We start from the raw sequence: 23,238 nt of genomic DNA on the forward strand, positions 1-23,238 counted from the left end.
GCTTTCCTTATATTGCCTATGTGCCTTCATCATGATATTGCGCATAAGTAGAGCAATATGTACCACTATTCCGCACAGTATCTGGATGATAGGTCAATAGGTCAACGCCATATGGTCGATAAGCAATTGGTCAACAGGATTATTAGGTCAACATGTCAAAGGTCAAGAGGTTTAAATGGTTGAAATGAAAAATAGTTGACACACATGGTCGACGTGTTTTTTTTTAAATGAACATTTACCATCTGCATGGACTGGTACTAAGAGGCACCTTGTCTGAATCATGGTGAGCGAAGTTACACCAGTCATGGACACATATGGTTAAACAACAAATTGACACCCCAAAAACAAATAATTTGTGTTCTTTTTTGTTTCTGCCTTTTCTATGTTGAACCTTTTGTTTGTGTCAAACCTTTGTACCTGTTGACTCCATGGCTGTCTACCATATAAAGTCAACCTAGTGCCTGTCGACTTAATATGAACTGACATAATGAACCCTACTCATTCTCAACTGCGTGCATATTTAATGGCTTTAAAATGATAACAAAATAACATTATGTGGAATATACTGTATATAAATCTATTTAGTGATTGCATTACAGATTTGTAGAGCAGTCTGCCATTAAGCATGGTACTATGCTTATTACACAGATATTTAATATATAACACACAATTGCAGTATGAAGAAATAGATTACTCATTTTGGTTTTAATGTCAAAACACATCTGCAAGGAAATCTAGAGGCAGTCCTAGTTAGAATTCTTTGCACTGCCTTTTAATGTAACCGTGAGGGTCCTTCATCCCAAAGGTAACAGTGATTCAGAGTTGATAGTGATGTAGTTTGACTCCTGTGCAGACTCCACACACAAGAAAACTCAGACTGTGCTGAGTCATGTCAGGTTATTTTTATCCAATGCATCCAGTAGTCAGACCAGAGGCTTTCTGCAATTTGAAAACAAATTTAATATTCAGTTAGGGCTACATCTCTCTCTCTCTCTCGCTGCAAACCAACATGTTCCCTTCACAACATGCACTCTTGCATGCCAAAATGACCCTCCTGCACACCACACATGGCCCACTCCTGCACACCACACATTTCCCTACTGCAGTGCACACCACACATTTTCCTCTCTTGCACACCACACATATCCCCCCTCTTGACACCACACATGCCCCCTCTTGCACACCACACATTTCCCTCTTCTGCACACCACACATATCCCCCTCCTGCCCACACATGGCCCCTCCTGCACACCACACATTTCCCTCTCCTGCACACCACACATATCCCCCTCCTGCTCACACAAGACCCCCCCCCACTGCACACCACACATGTCCCATTCCTGCACACCACACATGTCCTACTCCTGCACCATACATATCCCCCTCCTGCACCACATAAGCCCCCTCCTGCACACCACACACGCCCCCCTTCTGCACAGCACACATGTACCCCTTCTGCACCACACACGCCCCCCTTCTGCACAGCACACATGTCCCCCTCCTGCACACCACACATGTCCCCCCTCCTGCACCACACCTGCCCCCCTCCTGCACACTAAAATGTCCCCATCCCATACTTGCCTAATTTGTGGCTGCCCTCTCCAGAAGAGGGCAGCCAGCTCCGTAAAGCAGGGGTTGGGTCACCAGTGGGATGTATAAGGGGCGGGGTTGGGTTTATGAATGAGGGGGAAATGTCCAACTTGATCACGTCATTATGGCCACGCCCCCCATCTTGCAATAGCGGTATTACAGACATTGCACAGCGGGGGAGGGGCTATGATAACATGATTCACATCATTTGATCCCCATGAACCCCCTGCGGAAGGGGGGGGGGGGTTGCTGGAGACTCTCAGAAATGCAGGGTACTTGCCTATCTTTCTCGGTGGACACGATTTTCGGGAGGCTCTCGGCCGTTCCGGGAGGGTAGGTAAGTATGACCCATCCTGCCCAATAACCACATTTCCCATTCTTGCACCACAACATGCCCCTTCAAAACAGCATACAAGCCCGCTCCTACACACCAAAAATATTTTGGCATGCGAGACGCTTGCGCACTCCATTAATGGCAATGGGATGTGAGAGCGTGTAGGATGCTCGCGCATCCCCATCCATCAGCACCCGCCAGCTATACAGATATGGCGCACTGGTGGCAAGGGGAAGAGCAGTACCATCTGTATTGCTTGTGTCGACCTTTTGTCCCTGTCGACCTATGCCATGTTGACCAATAGTGATTGACCTATTGAGTGTTGACCTTAATTAGGTTGATCCCATGACCCATACCCACAAAAACATGCCCCCTCCTGTATACCACACATGCCTCTATGCTGCAAAACAATAATATACCCCCCTCCTGCACACCAGCATACCTTCCTCCTGCACACCCAACATGGTCCCACTTCACACAAGATTAGTCCCCACATTACATTTTTTAACTAACTCATTTTCCTGAAGGTAAACTTGACTGGAATGGAAGCAGCTAGTAGCCCTATGTGCAGTGTGGATTTAGTAATCAAATCTATTAATGACTAGAAAGGGCTATGCAAGTATGCACCCCAGGTGGCTCCCCCAGATGTGTCCTCCTGCACTGTTGCTGTGATGTGTGCGAATCATAGCATGCCCGTGGCAGGTTATACATATACAGTATGCACATGCCTGCTTTCTATTCACTATATATGGTGGACCTTTGGGTGGAATTTTGCCCAGCATGCCATAGTGCTATAAAGTACTGCATACCTCAGCTAGAAGGACACATCTATATATTGGTAAAGTATTGCAATATTGTGCAACTAACATTCCACGAATTTAAATGAAATATATTTTGGTGGTGCATGCAGAGCATCGCGGACGGAGTAATGGTTAGCATTACCGCATCACAGCGCTGAGGTCATGGGTTCGATTCCCACCATGGCCCTAACTGTGAGGGGTTTGTATATTCTTCCCGTACTTGCGTGGGTTTCCTCTGGGTGCTCTGGTTTCCTCCCACAATCCACAAATATACTGGTAGGTTACTTGGCTCCTAACAATATTAACGCTAGAATGTCTGTGTGTGCATGTACATGTGGTAGGGAATATAGATTGTAAGCTCCACTGGGGCAGGGACTGATGTGAATGTTCAAATATTCTCTGTAAAGCGCTGCGGAATATGTGTGCGCTATATAAGAAACTGTTAATAAATAATTAATATGTACTTTTTTATTTATATGGTGTAGTCACACATCAGGAACTGCAGACAGTTAAGTTACATGAAGTTGGACATAATAATATGCAACTTTTCCCTGGAACTCAGCAAATGTAATGGCGGGCATCTTTAATATTCCGAATGCAAATCGGATTAGACTTTTCCTGGGATTTCGACCAGGAAGCATCCAATTTTTGCAGACCACTTGGAATGCGTCATTCACTACAACAGTTGCAAAGTGTGATAGAAAGTCACCATTTGGCACCCAAAAGTATCATAGTTGAAGCATCAAACACTGTATATAAATCTCAGTCCACCATGTTTTCTGTTGAAGGGTTGTAGGAGTTTTTGTGAGGAGAAGGTAGTGTTTGATATAGATAGAGAAAGTAAGCTTGGTGTATTGTTTGGGAAGGTGTACCATAGAGTTGGAGCAGGCATGGCATAGAGGGGAGTGGGCAGAGAGAAGGAGGCTTGTGGAGGAGGTGGAAGCCATATGCAAGCAGCACCCTGTGTCTGACACATGGGCAGAAGAGTCTGAGGAGAAGCAGGTGCTGAAGAGTTGTGTGGAGGTCAGTGATGAGGAGGGTGCTGCATCTGCACCTGGCAAGACAAGGTCAGTGCAAAATGTCAGGTTTTCTTATGAACTGTGCCCTGGTCCATGCCATGGTGCAGGTTTTCCAACACCTGCTGGATGCCCAGGCATACAGGACCACTGCTTGACAGAAGCAGCTCATGTGGAGGTCAGTCCTGAATGCAGTAAACACGGTCAGCTACTGCCAACGGGACCTCAAGAACATTAAGAAGAGGTACACTACATTTAATGAGTCCTGAAGGTGAAGAAGGCTAAGGACCACCACGAGGGTCACAGGACAGGAGGCTGACATGCTGCATAGGTCCACTACATGGAGCTAGAGGAGGAGTTGAAGCAGACAATTCCTCTGGAGGTGCTCCCATGAGTCAACATGGACCATCCAGCATATCCACCTCATCCTGGTGAGTAAATGAAAAAAATTATCTTTCAACTGTAATAAACTATGTTGTGTGCTAGATGCAGATTTGAAAATATCAACCACTTTTTGTGTTGGGAAGGCCATTTGTACAGTACTTTAGGTAAATATCTATTTTTACTGTAGAATGCATCATGAAAATTATTTTTTTATACTAATACAGGTGGAGCCACACTCCATCGGTATTAGGATCTCAGAGCTCCGAGACAGGACCGCTAAGCTTCTCAGATGCTTCTGTGTCCATTGCCATGAATGGGGTGTGCAAGCATCTCACACTCTGTGCACCTCATTTGCATTGTGTTGCTCTGAATTGTTTGCCAGAAGCCACTCAGATCAGCTCCATCTGTGCCTTTCCCACATGACTAAAAGTGTTTCAGTTTTTTTTACAACAGCTGCTGTGCCCCAGTGTGTGGCTCCATCAAAGAGGAGAAGACAGACCCAGAGGAGGCTGGTAAGTGTGGTTTCAAAATGCACACACAATACGCACATGTTAAGACCTGCAGCCATAACATTAATCAATTTGGACCCAACATACAAGTGAACTTTTGACTGTGGCCTTCTTCAAACTGATATGTGAAGTACTTTATTTATTTAAACAAAAAGGCATATGAAAACAGATTTTTTAATCCATGCTTATTGTGTTTTTGTAAAGTAAATGTTTTCCTGTCAGTTAGCATGTTTTTTTAAGCACATGAATTGGTAGGCATTCCAAATTAATGTAGGTTGTATTTATTCTCCAAGTATTTCGAATTTTCTCTTTGCATATTTTGCAGGTCCTTTTCATGTGCTAAAAGCATTGCCAATCCCCCATCTCTCTCCATCTTCCTTTCATCTCTCCAGCCTCTCTCAGCCTCTCAGCATGTCCCTCATCCTCCCCATCCCTGTTTCTCTCAGCCTTCCCACCCCCATATCCCACAGGCCCCTCCCTATTTCGCTCAGCCTCTTCCCCTGTCCACCAGCCTCCCACTCCCTATTTTTCTCAGTGTTCTCCTGTGTCTCTCAGCCTCCCCCATGTATCTGCCTGCCTCCCACTGTGTCTTTCAATCCTATCATCTTCTGTCTCTTCAGTACAACCCCCCCCCCCCCCCACCGTGAGTCCACAGACTTCAAATCCACCACCAGACATTTGTAATCCTAGCCCATACTTACCTCCTGTAGTATGCTTGAAGATTCTGCTGTTTTGTCTGGTCATCTGCTAAATACACCCGGCCTATATGCCACTGTCTGCTTTGCTTGAAAACAAAAAAGAGGGCTTGTTATTTAGGCGATAAAATTTCATCAAGTTGCATTGCTGCACAGTCACCTCCTTCAGCAGGACCTTTCTTAGTAATAACTGCGAAAGCAGAAGGGCCATTATCTCCATGGTAACTGGAGCTTGAGGAATTAAGTTCTTAGCTGGACCACTTGAAGCTACAGTATTCATCCAGTCATTTAAAGCTTTAGAATCTAAATGTCCATTACTGTAAATACAGTGTGAAACCTGATCGTTAAAGATGATTAGACAATAATCATAATCAAGCAAAATATTGTGGGTGTGATAAATCATTTCATGCATACTCTCCAGCTGTAATTGTGAAGCTTCAAACATACTATTTCTGTTCTGTTCAATTAAATATATATATATAACCTGTTTTAAAAAAAAATATCTTACATGATTAAAATATAGTAGTATGGTTGAGTAGTAAACAAGTCCTTATTTAGCACCCTTCAGCATAGTAATTATGGCAATTTATTCTGAGATTATTGCTTTATTGAGGATAAAGCGGTTTTACGCTCTCAATAGCTGTTGTGTTAAAGAGGTTCATTACTTTAAAAAATGAATTTGCTGTAAGTTATGCTCTGCTTGGTTCAAATGTGTTATGTATTACAATATTGTACTGTGATAGGTTCAGGGTGGTTCTAGTCATTATTTCCGATGCTGTATTTTATTCCGGATCACTATATAACTTTTATTGTAACTATTATAAATCTTAGCTTCTGTTTTCTGGAAGAGATATTTGAAGTTCCAGTTCTGTAGTCTAGAATATAATAGAACAGAATAGAATCAACTTTATTGGCCATGTATGCTTGCGCACACTAGGAATTTTTTGTGGATTTACAGTGCAGCATCAAGCAGGGATGAAGGGGGTGGGGGGGAGGCATTACATACATTACATTAAGACATTACATGTGGGGAATAGATGCCCGCCGAGATGCACAGCGCCTAGGCAGCCATCAGCGGTGCCACTGGTCGCTGCAGCAGCCAGGTAGGTAACAATACAAGCAGAGACAGCACAGTTATCACACAGGAAACATATTTGGCTGCGCTAGACAGCTCCTAGGCAGCCATCAGCGGCACCATTTTGTCATGCTGCTCAAAGGCAGCAGTAACAATATTTTTATTTATGTAGCACTTTTCTTCCAATGCTGGCAAACCCTGCATTTTTGCGATGATTCGGTTAAATCGGTGTATGCCAGGTATGTGTTTTGGAATGTCGTGGTACGTTTTCACTATGTCCAGTCAGTGACAAACACTCAAAATGTATCATGTTTGATGGCATACTGTATATAAACTTTATGCAAAGTTTAACTCTATTAAAATAATATTATATAATGTCCAGTGATTCTGTCTACGTTTCTGTATCAAACCCAGGACATACTGTATAACCTAATGGTTAGCGGGGAACCATGATGTATCTGGATAGTGTGACGAAGCTTAGGTCACCTAGGCCGCAATTTACTAAACTGGAAATTGCAGAAAAATGCTGTTTTTGCAGTTTTGACTGCATTTCTATATGTACCAAGCTCTTGAATGCAATACATTCCAGATCTTTAGATATAGTCTCCCCATTGAAACTTATGGGTTCGTTCCCTGTTGAAACTTATGGGTTTGTATTCCTTCTAAGAGAGCCAATCAGATGCCTCCTGATGTCCCCTGCAGTGCTTGTGTCATTCTGCACATATGCAGAAAGACCCCTAGGACATAAACCCAGGAAGTTCTGTCAGAAAGGACAGCTACTGTATATCGAGAGAGTTGTCCAGTTTCTAATGTATGTACATTACATTATTAATGATGGTATGTTCCTGATAAGTGGCAGGATGCATTGTACATACTGTACCATGAGTGAGTGATCTGAGATATTGAAACATTTACATTTGATCTATTTAACAAAATACTGTAGATAATATAATATCTACATGAGTGTATCACAGTTTCTTGGTTACTGCATCTCATTCTTGAATCCAAAAGTTTCCCTGTGCTGCCTCCCTACAATGAAATTAGTTCCAATGCTCTTCTACTCTCCCTAACCCTGCAGAGCTTCATTAACATGTCACCACATAGCTCCACCCACCCTCCTGCTTCATCCACAGTATTGGACTGACCGAAAGTGGCACAAGGAAAACCTTGGGGGGGGGGGGGGGAATCAGCTTCCAGAACGTGAAGTTAATTTATACATTTTACATACGTTACCTTATGCTGCACAGGACTATAGTGTACTTTCCACAGAGCATTGCTGTTAATAATATGGTATTTTATTATGCTTGCACTAGTAGTATTTAGTGTATACACTATATTTATGGAGGGTCCTAGAACATGCAATATTTATTTGATTAGGAAAACCAGTGTGGTGGCCGCCAAGCCCACTGGAGTCTGACCACACCCCTAAACATAGGCTCCTGGCACTGCTTTCCCCCTGGGGGGCCCTTCATTCCCCGTCCAACACTGCTGGGCAAACACTATTTTTCTTACCTCTGGCCTCACTGTCCCATTCAATACTTCTTTTCTCAAGTCATCTGTCTGATTCCCCCTTTCCTTTAGTATGTAAGCTCCCAGGATCAGAGTCCCCCCCCCCCCCCACCGGTTTTCACAGCTCTCTACTCTTGCACATCAACTGCAGCCTTCACCTACTGGCCCTATAGCACCATACTCTTCACTCATAGCCAATCATCTCTTGCAGCTGCTTTTACCTACCAGTTGTACTGTTGCTATGGGACACAAAATACAAATTACACCAAATACTTCCCTGTACCCCTTGTCAAATTACACCAAATACTTCCCTGTACCCCTTGTTTCCCAGCTGTATTGTATACTGAGAACTGTGGTTTTAATTTTTACTTGTTTATTGCAATGTTCGGTTTACTGTAATGTTCACACTGATGACACAAAACTGAGTAGAGTAATTAGATCAACCGAGGATGTCACCGTGCTTCAGAATGATCTTAATAAACTAGATGAGTGGGCAAAAAGTGGAAAATTAGGTTCAATGTGGATAAATGCAAGGTTATGCACCTTGGGAAACATAACCAGTGTGCTAGTTATAACCTAAGCGGGGATGAATTGGGAAATGCAGTACTTGAAAAGGGCCTAGGAGTCCAAATAGACAACAAGCTGGGGTGTAGTGCTCATTGTCACATAGCAACAAATAAGGCCAACCGGATACTGGCATGTAAAAAAGGGGTATGGAAACTAGGGACTCAAAAGTAATTATGCCACTGTACAGAGCATTGGTTAGACCACACCTAGAATATGGAGTACAATTCTGGGCCCCACACTATAAAAAATACATAATTGAACTGGAAAAAATCCAAAGAAGAGCAACGAAGTTAATTAAGGGAATGGAAAATTTAAGCTACGAGGATAGATTGAGCAAATTGGGACTGTTAAAAGGGGGACATGCTTGACATGTACAAATATATCAGTGGCCAATATAAGGAACTGTCAAGCACCCTTTTTACTGCAAGGAAGGAGTCTAGGACACGCAGGTACAAGTTTAGAATAGAAGAAAGAAGATTTAGTTCCCTTAGAAGGAAAAAAAAATTACAGTTAGGGCAGCCGCATTATGGAACTCTCTTCCTGGTGAGGTGGTGTCGGCTGACACAATAAATACGGTTAAAATAAGGTTGAACAAACATTTATTGGTTAAAAACATACAGGAGTACAAATAAGAATCATAATGTGTCTTTAAAAATATCAGAATACACTACATATAACAAGGGATAATCTAATAAAACCTAGGTTGAACTCGATGGATGCAAGTCTTTATTCAGCCTTATCTACTATGTAACTATGTAACCTTTACCATAAGAAAGGTGCTGCAGACCACTCATGCCACCCTATAAATAAACTTTGATAATAATAATATTATTATTATGAATAATAATACTCACTGTCTAGTCGCACCATAACCCTTTGCACATAATTGAACACTGTGTCCCCCCCACCTGTTTATATTGATTAAAGTTTATACTGTATATAGTTTACCTGTTCACTTGTTACCCACCTGGCTGCTGCACAGCTAACTGAAAACCAATTCCTAGTATAAGCAAGTATACCTGGCCAATAAAGCTGATTCTGATAATAATAATAATAATAATAATAATAATAATAATAAATTTATTTATATATATACACAAATAAAATAACTCAAGGAGGCACTAAGGGGATGGGGGACAAAAGCTGCACTACTATATATCCTCCCTGTTAACAGAGGAAGAAGTAAGGAATAAGGTGAAAGATATAGAAGTGCGCTAGTAAACAACAATTTATAACATAAAAATTGTAACCTTTACTCCGCTCATATAATAGTAAAAAATATTTTTTTTAAAAAGAAACACTGTTTATTTTTCTTATAAAACACTTAAAACATGGTATCCACCAGTACTGCCGGCAGCTCTTTGGGTCTGAGGCACAGAAGATATCTGCTTCTCCTAAAGCAGCCATATGGAGTAAAGCAGTGTCAGCCGTCAGCTGTTAACGTGGAGGGGAGTATCAGGAATTTGCTTGACAATTGCAAGAAGTGAGTTTATGGCATCAAGTGACTCTTCAAGAAGAAGAAGATGGCTGAGGAGGCAACGTATTCATGGGGAACTACACCAGCCACAGTATGGTATAGTGAGTACAATAAGCTAATGCACCATTTCCCTTCAATATTATCTTTATTTTTTCCAACAACATCTTTCACCAGAGGATGTACTATGTAGGATGCATGATAGATGAAAATAAAGTGGTGACCTATACTTAGATCTTGGATGGTCACAAGGGATGTTGCTATGGGCAACCAATGGGATTGTAGAGGTTTGTCATGTTTTTTTTAGAAAACAGTAGTTTGCCCATGAACATCCCATGTGAAATGTTTCTTACAAGTTTTTCTTTGTTGCATCATATAAACACTTTAAAAAAACTATTTTTAAACACACAAAATGGTTTTGGTTGCCAACAATGAATGTAGCTGTAACAAGTGATCTGTAACCTTCCACGTACACTCCGTACTCCATCTGTTGGCAGATGGTACTAATTTCAATGCAGGCGCATGGCCCTCTCCATTCTCAATAACTGTCAGGACTTTATGTAGGCCTGACACAGCGCATGAGTGTCCTGTTGCATGATGTTGCTCCAGTGTAATGCAACCATACAGACGGAGAATGTAGGTACGATGAAACGGAATATCTTCATCCGCCAATGCGTCCAGGTTCTAACGCACACAAATTAAACAAGGGATATGCAGCCTCCGAGGAACCTGCACAAGCTGCTACTGATGTTCTCTTTCATGACACTGGTGTCTTCTTCGATGCATATGTCAGGATATCAGGTAGCCCACAGCCCACAATGAAAACTTCTCAATGTATAAATAAGTACCTACCTTTGTAACAAGCAAAGAAGGGTGTTTGTGTGCTTAATGAACTTTTATAAGGCACACATTTGTTCATGGGAGTGGCTGTGGGATAATGTCTGAGTAATTTCACATGTGAAATATTGAAAATGTGAAATACGCCTGGAAATCATGGAGTATTTTTCAGTTGTATTTTTCTACGATTTGTACTGGTTTACACCTAGTATACATATGTATTTACAAATACGAATTGTTAGTAAATTTCAATTTAACATGGGAATAAATGTCATATTCTTTTGATGGTGTATAACTACAGGAATATGAATATGACTGGTAGTATTAGCCGTAATGTATCGCCAGCCCCCTCCAGTGGCCGGCTCCCGACAGGGGAGCACGCGCACGAGACGCCTGCACGCCCTGTGGCAACTGAGTTTGCCCTGGGTCCCCGCCTCCTCCCCCGCCGTCGGTCCCCCTCGCCGCCCGACCCCCCCCCCCGAACCCTGCCCATCTCCCTGAAGCAGAGACAGGCAGGGAGACGCTGCCCAGCCGCAGTGATACTGCGACATGCGTGAGGCGCATGCACGTCCAAGTCCCTATCGCTGGTGCTCACCAGAGGAGAGGATCTGGTGGGCGCCGGCAATGAATGAGGCCAGCTACATCTGTACATCGATTCACACTATAGCTACCTTTGCTGCCTCTAGCTGCCTTTGTCTGTTTATGTTGCACAGTTACCATGGCAATGCCCGGCTGGTGTGGGCATCGATTGCGTGTCACACAATGCCGCATGTAGATGACGTCGGCCCCGGAGCATGCCCGGTCCGGGAAGGTTCAGTGTGGGAGTCACTGTCTGTTGGTATATAAGGTATGTTTGTACTCAAATGTTTTAAGCCTGACGAAAATACTTATTGTATTGAAACGTTGCTCTGCAAATAAATTTCACCAAGTTTCAATTGAATGGAGTGCTGTGTTCCCGATGCTATATATATATATATATATATATATATATATATATATATATATATATGTGTGTGTGTGTGTGTATATATATATATATATATATATATATATATATAAATATAGATAACAACGGTGGCACTTGCTGGACTTTCTAGGAAGAATGCAGGCTACACAAGCAGAAACTGGTAAGCTTTTGGATTTTACTCCTTCATCAGACCAACATATAAATCATTTTTCTTACCTTATATACAGAATACATATACGACAGTGCTCCCTCTAACCACATTTCCGGGTCTGCCGCCCTGCGTCATGACGTCACCTACGTCTGTGCGCTGGCTTGCGTCGCCCGGCATCACCATAGTGACTGATAAACAAAGAAATTAAAACAGAGAAAATTAATGGAGCGAATATACGGCAAATGTTGTACATATCATCATATCAAGTAATCCTATGCTGTAGGGCAATGTAGTATCACTACATAAATTGAAACTTAATACAGTCATCCAGCTCCATAAATAAACAAAATATTTAGCAGGGATAAAAATTCCCTGTACTGAGTTCGCCTACCACAGGCAATAAGCCTTTCCAAGTGGGTCAGGGTACCTATTGTAAATAGGGCAGATATAGCAATGGTCGCCTCTTCATGACGATCAGTGCAAAATTAATTTTAGATTTATAATGCATTATTTACACAAATATTGACTCACGGAAAGCAAGTAAATGACAAATTCTAATTTAAACCATGAGGAAAAACTGTGCCAAGCTCATATATCCATTTAGCTTCCCTACGCAACAAGACTCCGTCCCTGTCACCACCCCTGGCCATCCTGGGTATGTGGTCAATCATCTTGTAGCGTAGGGTATATATATATATGCAGAGATGTGGCCGGCACTCCTCTGTACAGAAAATACGGCACTCCGTACAGAAAATATAAGTAAGGCATAAAGCCTTACCATTTTTTCACTAAGTCCTGGAGTGACGCATTTGCTAATATACTGTATAATATATATATATATATATATATATATATATATATATATTTATTCATTATTTATTTACAGTTTCTTATATAGTGCAGCAGATTCCATTGCTCTTTACAATAGTAGACAGTGATAAACAAACTGGGTCACAACAGACAGACTTGGAGGTAGGAGGGCCCTGCTACAAGCTTACAATCTATAGGGATATAGGAGAAAAACACAAGGGCAGGCACCAGTAATAGCATAGCAATCCCACCAAGTTGCAAGTCCAGAAGAAAAGCCATATAATACATAAGTGCCTCAGAGGTTTATGCGTGTAGAACTTAACTATGATAGGCTTGCCTGAAGAGGTGAGTTTTCAGGGAACACTTGAAAGTTTGGAGGCTAGTGGAGAGTTATATATATTTAATAAAAACAAGTTTGGTATTCTTCAAACAACTTTTTTCATTTAAAATTTAGTTAACATCCTGGTAGAAGGAAGTTTCTGGCAGTCGGAATACCAACATCGTCATCCTGACTTGCAGCCACAAGACTCCGGAACCCTAACATTACTGAGCATGCCAATACTGGAATCTCGAGTATCCACATCCTGATTGTATGTATGCCAAGCATTTAAGAGTTAGGCCAAGGAGGGGGAAAGATTAGGTTTAGACTGCAAGGGGGGGGGGATAGTAGTCAAGCTGTGGGAGGGAGGGTTAGGCAATTAGAAGTGAGGGTTAGGGTTAGGCTGAGGAGGGATAGGATTAGGTTTAGGCTGCAGGGTACAAACAGAGGGTTAGGGATGGGCTGAGGGGTTAGGGTTAGACTGCAGGAATGGAGCATTAGGGGCATGGGGAAGTTAAATATTCTTACCAGACAGCTGTCAGAAAGCCCTCTGTTGGGATGCCAGCGTCAGTATTCTGGCTGCTGGCATCCCGTTCCCTGGTCATCTGTATGCATACATTTTTTATGTATATTTTAAAGATATATTGTACAGAATTTTTTTTTTACAATATTTTTGTTATACTGTAGCTTCATATTTGTTATATTTATTTTCAATCATCTCAAGATTTCATATATCTTTAACATGTTCCAACGCTAAAGAAATGATGTTATGGGGGTGTGGGATTACTTTTATATCCAAATCATCAGTTCCTCTCAGCCTTCTTACTCTTTCTTAAGGCTGCTTTTTCAGTGTCAGGCAATAACTCATGACCTATTTTTTGGAAACATAAGTTTCATACTTTAATAATGAACCACTGCTATTCTTCTAAAATACAAATCTTGCATTACATTTTCCATTGCAAAACCTGTTAAATAAATTAAAGTAGGAAAGACTTAGATGTTTGTGAAATAAAGTTAATATTGTGGCAAGCATACAATTATTATTTTTAATCACAAAAATAAGCATACACAAACATACTGTAAGGAGTCATTTTAAATACATCAAGATTAATGAAAATATATTCATTCTAATTTTCTGTCAATATTTAAAGTTATTGTCATTACATTTTACATTCACTAATATCAGTGTTCATGAAGTTGTCCTTTTTATGAAAGTCAAAAACTTTCAAATTTGGTGTTTTACAAACCAATAAGAACAAAATAAAGCAGTTATTTCACAAGGAAACATTCATTACATAGTAAAATATTTCTAAAAGCAATGTTATCCTATTTTATAGAACAATAGAGGGGATCTCTGAGGGGGCTAACCTCAAGCCATTTCCAGCAGCAGCAAAACCTGTAGAGATCTTTAAAACGATGATTTAAGAATCACTGTTCTTCAAACTTAAACATGAATGTATTTGCATAGGATGGTGCGACACATGCCCCCATCGCACATCCTTGTGTTTGGAGTAAAATATCTTTATTGAATAGAAAATTATTCCTTTCTAATATCAGGCACAGGAGTTGCAGAAGGAAGTCTATCCTCGGTCCTGTGTAGTCCAGATTGTCTGTGAGCAGTTCCCTTAGTTATTGAATTCCCCTCTTGCCTGAAGAGGTCAGATTTCAGGGAGCACTTGAAGGTTTGGAGGCTAGTGGAGAGTCTTATTGTGCATGGAAGGGCAATCCATAGGGTGGGAGCAGCCCGATGAAACTCCTGTAATAGTGAATGGGAGCTGGTGATCCATGTAGAAGAAAAACGCAGATCTTATGCAGAGCGGAATGGTCGAGATGGGAGATATTTTGTGATAAGTAAAGCGATATAAGCTGGTGCAGTTTGGTTAATAGCTTTATATGCAAATAGAAGTGTTTTAAATTGAATACGGTAAAACACAGGTATCCAATGGAGGGATTGGCAGAGCGGATCAGCAGACGGTGAGCATCTTGCTACGAAGATAACTGTTCTTAGCTGGTGGGAATATAAGTAATTCAATTTTGGAAATATTGAGTTTGAGGTGGCGAGAAGACATCCAAGATGAGATGGCAGAGAGGCATTCAGAGACTCGGCCCAAAACCACTGGTGACAACTCTGGGGTTGATAGATAGATTTGAGTATCATCCACATACAGTATAATTGATACTGAAATCCAAAAGAGCTGATGAGTTTGCCAAGAGATGATGTATAGATTGAGAGAAGCAGAGGACCTAAGACTGAGCCTTGCGGAACTCTGATTGACAGAGGTAGTGAAGAGGAGGTAGAGTCAGAGAAGCGAACACTTGGTCTCTGTACTGTGTGAAAGGGCCATTTGAAAAAATCCAGGTCCAACAACCCGACATTCTGACACGGGTTAAAAGAAGGATTTTCCCCGGACCCCAGTTGCTGCGCAGTGTGAATAGGTAATGTGGGTCGAGTGAACAGGGATCACACTCACATTAAAGGGAGCAGGCAGCATCAGCTCCAAGCGCTGCCACCACACCACCCCCGTATGATGTGCCACCGCTCCACTCCCCGCCTCCTTCCTGACATCAGCAACCTGGCTTTTTGCCGAGTTGCTGTGGGGGGCTAGCGTCGCAAATGCCAAATCGCTCCCGGGATGGACCCATGTCCAAATCCCCTGTGCGACCCAGTATTTGCAATGTTAAAGGGGTATTAGTCAGTCCTCTGCAATACAGAATGAAGGTGTTATTTAATTGTATCAGAAGGTAAACAATCATACTTGAATTGTTTTTTAGTTGTTTTTTTGTTTGTTTTTGTGGTTCTTTTTTGCGCTTTTCAAAAAAAAATTAATAAAAATATTTTTCTCAACTTGTGCTGCCATGATTGAGACTTCCATTCCTCATAGGCATTTTTTGCAAACAGCCATGGTAAATCTGCTTGTGGTGGCATTGATGGAACAACTAAGCACATGGTTGTCAGAGAGAGCCTACAGAGAATAACAGGCGATCTGATTGACTCACCTGGACAAGTCAAATATAAAGTTCAGGATAATATCAAATGAAACAATTTCAGAAACTTGCATGCAGCTGAAGACCGATTTTCCCAGACAAAATCACTTCACACCTATATCTGATGTTTCCATAGGAACAAAATGACAAAGTTTAAATACAACTTTCAGTTCTATTTTCCATGTCTCAGATAAGAACAATCCAAACACTAGTCAATATGTAAAAAATCAGTACAAATCTATATATAGCACGTGTATGATAGTCATTGGTTTTTTGGTGTGCTACTAGCAAAAGATGAGGAGGAATGCGATGCTGAAGTTAAGTTAAGGTCAGTACCTGTATGGCCCCGCTCAATCATTTCACTGGCTCTTACAGAAGAAAGAAGACATCTGTTAAGTTTTTGCGTGCCATATAATTTCATTTGTCAGTCCCTCTATGCACTGGAAGAATGTTACAGTACTTTTCTGAAAAGGAATGTGATTATGTAGAACGGCAGTACAGTTTTATTTAGACATCAGGCATCTCTTTTAAAAACATATGTATAATAAGCTAATGTATTAAAAACTTGAAATAGTTTATGAAACAAGTCTTTTAAATTAGCCTAAATCAGTTTACAGAAAAACTGGTAATAATATTGCAATAGTAAAAAGTTGTCATTTATTTTCTGTTTTACTGTACATTTAGCATTAAAAGACAGGAGTTCGATTGAAAATGAGATGTTGCCCACAGCAACCATTCATATTCAATACATTATTTTCTAATAGGTGCGAAATAAACAGGAAGTAGAATCTATGAGCAAAATCTCATCTTCAATAGAACTCCCATCGTAGTAAATGTACCCCTAAGAATCATTTTGGTAATGTGTAACTATTGTTGTCATCACTATTTTCTCTTTAGTTTTCTTTTTATCATTTGTTCTGTATTGCAAAATCAATATATACCACTTGATTTAAAAAAATATTCTTTTTTTTGGAAGTACATGTATTAAAAGTCTATTATTTTGGCTTATGCATTAATGAAAAATAATTCTTGAAATTTCTTTAATTAGGCCCAGATGTTCCATGCTTCAAAAAGTGATAAAATGGAGAGTGATACACAACCAGCCAATCAGCTCATAACTGTCATGTTACAGGTTGGGTTTTAAAATGACAGTTGGGACCTTGTCAGGTGGTTGTTTATCACTCTCCATTTTATCACTTTTTGAAGCTTGATAAATCTGGCCCTTAGTATGACCCGAAAAGCCTTGGCGACCCCTCCTGTCACTGTGTTTTGGTATTGGTTTTGGTGTACCCCTTTTGCAATTTCAAATCCAATCATTCTAATTGCATATATTGGGTCCAAATTATCTACACATTATAGGACAGGATAAACAGAGAAGTGATCAAAAGTAGATGACACTAATGGATTACAGAAGTAGATTTTTAATAATCAAATAAGAACAATAAGTGCAAGAACATATATTTTGGTACTTATGTATTATCTGGGCTCCCATGTTAAGTGCACCCCATTTTTTCATACCCCTACTATCCAACTACGCATGGAGTTGATTTTATATAGTGTGGCGAGCGCAGCGAGCCACCGTGCCCGAAGCGTGGCAAGCGCAGCGGGCCCCACGAGGGGACGCGGTCTCATAAGAAAAACGGGAGCCCAGATATTACATAAGTACCTATATTTTTTTCCTTGATATACATAAAGCATAGAAATACTGTATATACATAAAGTATTTGAAATTTTTTTTTGGTGCATTAGAAGATTCAAATTTGTAAACTATTCAACTGTTTTTCCTTCTAGAAATTCAAAGATGGGGGAGATTGCATTGGCAACAAATGGGTTAAACAGCACACTTGTGTGACCTGAGGGTGAATATGATATGCATAGCTTGTTTTCGTAGATCAGTGTTGTGTTGATGAACCTTGTCAAGCAAACACGCCAAATTTTAGCACTTACACAGTCAGATGCTCACATTAAGTGACATTTAGATCAACAAAGAATTTAACCCTATTATTTTCTCCTACAGTATGCCTTGTCTTTTTAACAAAAGCTTCTGTATGATGACTTTGTATTGTCTTGTGCTGCTATTATACAATACAGGTTGTCATATTTGATACACTATGAAACACAACAACAATCTAGTAATGTAATATTGGTAGTGGATTACATGAAGCATTCCCATTGTGATTAAAATAAAGTCAGACACAAAATTACCTCCATTTCTAAATAGCAATTTGCAAGTAATTTGCTTAAATACAATTCTTTTCATACAACTTTCTGCCTTTTCACTTTGTGAAATAGTCATACTGTATTGCAGTAAATACTGTAGTTAAATTGTTTTAAAAAGTTATACAGAGAAAGACACCTATAGTAGTTAAATTATGGAGAGGTTGTTGGAAGGAACGGTGATGGTTAAGGTTTTAGTGTTTAAAAAGTTTTTAAGTACAGTATGTGTATGTCTTAAAATAAGTTGGGTGATCAGTTTTGGTTAATCCTATAAATAGTATATAAACATAAAATACTTATGCAGAACTTTATTGGGTAATCAGATTGATAGTACAGTATGTACACAATAATGGTATTGAATGGTATTGAAAGGGATATCTTTGTAGAGAGAAAACAAGCAAAGTATGTTCAGTTGCTTTAACCAAATCAACCAACCATGATAGCATGACCAAGTACATGCTATCATGGCCAAACTAAGTTAAGCTATTTGGTACTATAAGGGTGGTATTCAATCCCCGCCGCTATTTCTGACGGGGGAAATAGTGGCGGGTATCTATTCAATGCTGTGTTTCCCATTTTGCTGATAACTGCCGTGAATTGTCGCGATCATGGCCGAATCTCGACAATCCATGGCCGTTTACGCAGACACGGCCCCTTTTCGCCGGTCGGCAGGCGGGACATTGAATCTCGCCTGACCATATGCTGTAGAGTAAAACTAAAACAGACCAGGGTCATGACTGTATATATTTGGGATGAGTAATTATTAGCAGGAATGGGATCATTCGTCAGACTGCATTTAGGTCTACAGTCATTAGGTCGACCCCACTAGGTCGACTGGCAGGAAGGTCGACCTGACTTAAGGTCGACATGGGCCAAGGTCGACATGACTTAAGGTCGAATTTGCATAAAGGTCGACATGAGGAAGGTCGACTGGTCATAAGGTCGACATGGGTTTTTAACTGTTTTTTATCCGAATGTAGACACAGTCGACATGGACACAGTTGGCAATGAGAATCGGACCCTCGCATCGCTCGCTTCGCTTGCAATGCTTCGGGCACGGTGCCTCGCTGCGCTCGGCACACTATTTTATTCTCCCACCACGCCCTAGTGGATGGTAGGGCATGAAATACCGCCTGTCGGCACATGTCGGCTCAAAAAACAGTGAAAAACCCATGTCGACCTTATGACCAGTCGACCTTCCTCATGTCGACCTTTATGCAAATTCGACCTAAAGTCATGTCGACCTTGGCCCATGTCGACCTTAAGTCAGGTCGACCTTCCTGCCAGTCGACCTAGTGGGGTCGACCTAATGACTGTAGACCTAAATGCAGTCTGATGAATGACCGCATCCCTTATTAGCAATATAATCACATTCTTCCAGGTTACATTTTTTTTATCATAGAAATTTTTACTGAGACAGTCATTTGAAAAGTAGACAATACATTTCTCAATGTACAGGAAATACGTTCAATAAAAACGAAAAATGTCCATCAAAATATAACATAGTACAATGTGACTAAATTTTTTTTTTTTTTTTTTAAACAGTTACAGGTTACCTTTGATTATTTTCAGTAGCTTACTATAGTTTAAAGAACATTGTACATGTACTCTGCTTGTATGTTGAGTGCTGTCAATATTTTCTTTGAACCTCTTACCTTTGGTACATTTTTGGTGTAAGCGACCCAGATTCCAGCTCACTGTTTGGTCTTTATGGATGAACCAAAAAGAAGGTACCTCTGCATATGTAGACATAATAACATAAACACTGCAGAAATAGCAAGTGTAGCAATGTGCAGTTAGTAGTTTAAATACATTTTTGCAATATTATCTGGCTGAATTTAGACAGTACAGTTAATTATCACACACACATACACAATCTCAATTCTCTTGTCTTATACAGTTGAGTTCATATTGATTTATACACATTGGGTACTATATGACCTTTTTCCATCTTCAGCTTACACTCAGGACAACGGAAAGTCTTGAACACCAAAAGTGTCTCTCATAATGAACACCCATGCTTACCCTACTCAACCCAGAAACAGGACAGAATGACTGGTGGTATGCTCAGTCTTATAGCTCCAAATATCAAGGACATTGCTGGTCTCTAAAGGCCCCCATACACTATGCAATTTGGGCACGATTTCACCCGATTCTGAGTCGGAGTTGGAGTCGGGAGGTCAGATGGGCTGCACATACAAATTACACAACAAGACACGCACGGTCCGGTGCGCATCGAATTGGAGTCAGGAGGTCGGATGGGCTGCACATAAGAATTTCGAAATGTTATGTGTAGCCCGGAGCCTTGCAGGAGATGGCAGGGGGGGGGCAGGGGATGAAACCTTGCGGGGGATGGCAGCTGTCAGCGGGTGCAGGGGAGGTGGCGCAGGGGGCCGGGCAGTAGAAGATGCTGCCGGGCAATGGGAAACAAAGCACTTAAAAAAAAAAAAGAGAATTCTCAGCCAATCAATGGAATCCTATTAATTTTGTATGGGCTTTTTTTTTAAGTGCTTTGCTCCCGCCGCTGCCCAGCAGCATCTTCTACTTAACATATTATTAATTTGAATATACTGTATATACTGTAACAAATGTGAGTGACAGTGGCATTTTTAGCCAATATTTTGCACATATCTCACAGGGATGTTGGCATTTTCGGCAGATATTTTGTGCACTTAAAGGTTTAATATTACTTAGCAAACATTATCTGCGGGGAGCACTCAGTCACTGTGGAAGGAGTTTTTTTAACTACCTGTATATATATATATATATATATATATATATATATATATAATGGTTTCGGGGGGCGGCACTCCAAGCGTGCAAATACTGCAGGGAAACGTGGAATAAGCCGGTGCCCTCCACTGACAGCCCGAAGCTGTCAATATCTGCGCGTCTCTGTGGGGTCGGCGGCACTCGGAAATTAACACGCACACATAGGTTGTGATACCAACGTTTCGAAGCACGGCAGCTTCTTTATCAAGGTGCTTAACAACTTAACATTAACATTAACTGCATTATTTTACCTACCCCGTTTGCACCAGTGCGTAGATCATGTCCATCATATCCAGCATGTCTTACTGGACACACACGGCTGCTATTACTGCCGTGATTCAGCTGCGCATTATCTATGGTAGCCACCATGTCTTTAGATAGTCTTCGATTTTCTATCCATCTAGTACACATTGCAGCCCTCCCTCCTTTTTTTGCTCCCACAGGCTTGCCCCTTATTGACATTAATGTTTATTTTCATGTTATTTCACAGTTGCGTTCTCAGCGGCCGCTGCATTCTGTTTGTTATGAGCCGTCTCCATGGTGATGGGAACGCACAGTTCTGACAGTCTCCACACTGGGCGTGGTGACGTCATTCTCAAGTGACACAACCGGACGGGTGAGTAGTCCCACCCCGGCTAGCCGCGTCTCCACTGGGTGCATCTGCTATAAAGATATGTTTTACATGTTTTGACTTTGTACACTTGAAAAAAGTTCAGTAAAGAACTGAAACGTTGTGATATCTGTTTGGTCAGTATCGTGATTTATACCAGGAGTGCCGCACCATCGAAGCTGTGTATATATATATATATATATATATATAGTGGGGTTTTGTGCCGGCACTCGACTCCTAGTCAGGTTTTAACGTGCCCGGTGCCTCCAAAGCTGAAGCCGCCGCAGCGGGTCCAAATCATATAGAATAGAGGGAAGTGGCACTCAGGTCTGGGATAAATGATAACACGTAGCCGATTTAACGGTTGTCGTTTCAGCCCTTTATTCTGGCTTTTCTGTAAGCTGTTTTGAGAAAAGCCCGAATAAAGGGCTGAAACGACAACCGTTAAATCGGCTACGTGTTATCATTTATCCCAGACCCGAGTGCCACTTCCCTCTATTCTATATATATATATATATATATATATATATATATATATATATATACACACATAAATACATACATACACATGCATACACAGTAGAGGCCCACTCATTTGAAAATCCATACACTTGCTATTATACATTACATTATTATATGGATAGAGATGACAGAGGTTATCATAAATCACTGTAAGAAACTGTACATTGATTTTGTTTTATCTGTTTATGTGCACTGCCTTTTTACCTTTTGGTTAAGCAAATTTGTGGCTTAATTTTATTATAGCAGACGTGGAGGGTTTTATTTTTATTTTTATATTCTTATATTTATTTATCTATTTTTATTTTTTATTTTTTACTTCTATTTCTATTTCATCTTTACTCTCTCTATTCTTGCCTCTACCCCCTCCCACCCTCCCCCCCCCCCCACTCACAAGCGGCTAATAATTCTTTGCTTTTAGCAAAACACCCCGTAATTTTATTATAGACAGATTTTTGTGACACAATTTTTGATATATTTTTCTAGTTCTTGATATTGTTTGTATTATAGTATGATTACATCAAATATTTTAAAAATGTATTTCAGGTGACTCAGACTGTAATTATTAATTTCTTAGAGCCTATTGTTGTACCCATAGCACAGTGGCAGTATCAACAACTGCCCAGAGCCAGCAACTAATACTGTGTCTCCTATTAGCAACTTCCTTAAGCTAGGAATTAACACATTATTTATAACTATCAACTACAGTTTCTAAAGTCAGGAACTAATATTGCACATATACAGAAATACTCATCAACTGCCATACATTGCCATCCACTGTCCTCCCACAAAGTCTACTTTTCCATCGTAAAGTGAAATCCTTGGTTATTCAATGTATGCAGATATATATAGTTTTATGGTTTTTTTCTATGATTTTTCCCATTTGGACCACAATGGTTCAAGAAAGATCTTTTTAGTTAACCTTAAAAAATTTTTATAGAATGAGAAAGAACAGTTCATATAAAGTTTCAGATATCTCCAATGCAGTGCAAAACCCTTAAGAAAAGACCGGCTTATAGACAAGTAAATCATCTCCAGTCTTGAAGAAATTAAAAGGGTTCTGCAGTATGTCTGTTATGTTTTTATTTCTACTTTTAT

General features: G+C 40.6%; 1 long non-coding RNA gene across 1 annotated transcript; it reads right to left on the reverse strand.

The window, feature by feature from the left end:
• Positions 1-612: 612 nt before the first annotated feature.
• LOC146026812 (uncharacterized) lies at positions 613-20,709 on the reverse strand. Its single transcript, XR_014454548.1, has 4 exons — positions 19,895-20,709; positions 11,974-12,096; positions 5,335-5,417; positions 613-939 (listed from the first exon to the last, which is right to left on the reverse strand). It is a non-coding gene; the product is annotated as an uncharacterized LOC146026812 (long non-coding RNA).
• Positions 20,710-23,238: the final 2,529 nt, after the last annotated feature.

Source organism: Crinia signifera, chromosome 1 (assembly GCF_055691185.1).
Source record: "Crinia signifera chromosome 1, ASM5569118v1, whole genome shotgun sequence".
NCBI lineage: Eukaryota > Metazoa > Chordata > Amphibia > Anura > Myobatrachidae > Crinia > Crinia signifera.